This window comes from Grammomys surdaster, unplaced genomic scaffold (genome assembly GCF_004785775.1).
Source record: "Grammomys surdaster isolate TR1022 unplaced genomic scaffold, NIH_TR_1.0 309085, whole genome shotgun sequence".
In the NCBI taxonomy this organism is placed as follows: Eukaryota; Metazoa; Chordata; class Mammalia; order Rodentia; family Muridae; genus Grammomys; species Grammomys surdaster.
The window spans coordinates 70,054-72,273 of record NW_021625946.1 but is presented as its reverse complement, the minus strand read 5'-3'; positions in this window follow the sequence as shown (position 1 = coordinate 72,273).

Sequence of the window (2,220 nt, the reverse complement as noted above, 5' to 3'; positions counted from 1 at the left end):
AGCCATAGACCCTAAGAGTTCTGTCCCTTCTCTGCCCTTGGTATGCAGAGTGTACAAAATATGCTTATATTTTGTAGAGTTAACTGGGGCACTTCCTGTGCACTTGGTATGTAGAGTGTACACTTAACTGAACTTGGTATGCAGAGTGTACAAAATACAAGCATATTTGTCCCACTTAACTGGGGGCAATGACAAACAAAAGCTTGAGTTAAAAGATATAAATCAGTTTTGGCTGACCCTCCCCCATTTTCTTCAGTGGCAGGGCTTTAAAATAGGAGTATGGGGCTTGGGAGCTAGCTCAGTGGTTAAGGGTGCTCTTCCAGACGTCCTAAGTTCAATTCCCAGCAACCATGTGGTGGTTCACAACCATCTGTAATGGAATCTGATGCCCTCTTCTGGTGTGTCTGAAGACAGTGTAGTCACATACATAAAATAAATAAATAAATCTTTAAAAAAAAAAAAAAGAATGGGAGTGAAGCAAAGTCCTTCCCAAGCAAGGGGGAGTCCCATCGCAAGGTTTTCCCAGGATTCCTTCTTAAGTTTCTGGATGCATTGACTTTGCTTCTACTACTGCTATCTCGGGGGAGATCGTTTGGTCTGCAGTCCTTCCTCTGACTTCTGCTCCTCTCTGACTTAGGCTGCAGTTAGGAGGCCTTCCCTTGGCAGTTTGGATTCTGTCTGCTTTCAGATGAGACAATTGTCTCTTAGTTGTAGCAACTTGGGCTGTAAACACCAGCCAGATCTCTCCAGCTGACATTTCTCTGTTGTCTCTCCGTTATCTTTAGCCAGAGTGGACATGATGGTCAACTTTTCAAATGCAACATGCTTACAGAGACAGCCATCACATTAGCCAGGACAGAGAAATCAACACAACATTGGCCCCTGCCTCATCTTACCACACTCCTTCCCATTCTACATTACATTCTAAATGGAAAGCTACATCCAGGAGAAAATTTCTATTGCAGTCCATTCTATTTCTCCACTCTCTATATACATATATATACACATACATACATTCATATACACATAGATACATATACACACATACATACATATACATATATATATACATACATCATCTACATATACATACATATTCACATACACATGCACACACACACACACATATATTCAGTCTGGTAAAATGAAATAAGGAATGTGCTCAATCAAAAATGCCAGGTTGCAGAAAGAAATAAAAGAACCATGGAATTCTGGCTGTGGGAAGGACAGGAGTCAAACAAGTTCTAATACTTGGGAAATGTCAGTCTTTAAGGCAATGCTATCTCATCTTTTCTTCCTACCCCCTTTCTGTTCTTCAGTTTATTGACATATACCTCGGGCTAGCCTGAAACTCACCATCCTTTTGCCTCGGTCACCCATGTACTAGGATTGCAGGCATGTGCTACAGCACTGAATCTTCCTTTCTCAGCATATATTTCTCTACTTGGAATTGAGTTCTGAAGAAATTGAGAATGAATTGCATTCTTGAGCTGTCTACCCACTCACCTCTTGATCAGAGCAAGGAAGGACATTACAATTTATGAATCTTTACCAAGACTAGGAAGAAGATTGTTTCAAGGTTCTCCTATGAGAAGATACGGTACACTCCAGACAGGAAAAAGACAAAGACAGTCATCTACATGTATCAAGTTGTTTCCACTTTTTGCTGTTGTGAATAATGCTGTTATAAATGAGGGTATGAAGAAGTTTTAGTTTTTTGTTCAGATTCATTATATTCTCTCGGTTCTGAACCAAAATTGTACAAGTGCTAGAAGATCATTGGAGAGCAAATTGGGGGATGTATTTTAAACATTTTCAAGGAGATTTGGAATATGAATAACGACAACTGTCTTAATTACTGTTCTATTGCTGTGAAGAGACACCATGACCAAGGCAACTTATAACAGGAAGCATTTCACTGGAGGCTGGCTTACAGTTGGTTTCATTAGAGGCTTAGTCATAACCATCATAGTGGAAAGGCTGGTGGCCGGTAGACATGACAGTAGCTGAGAGCTCATATCTAATCTGAAAGTTGCAGGCAGAGAGAGAAGAGGGAGAGGGAGAGAGAGGGAGAGAGATAGAGAGAGGGAGAGGGAGAGAGAGGGAGAGACACAGAGAGTGGGAGAGGGAGAGAGGGAGAGAGGGAGAGAGGGAGAGAGGGAGAGAGGGAGACAGAGAGGGAGAGAGGGAGAGAGGGAGAGAGGGAGAGAGGGAGAGAGG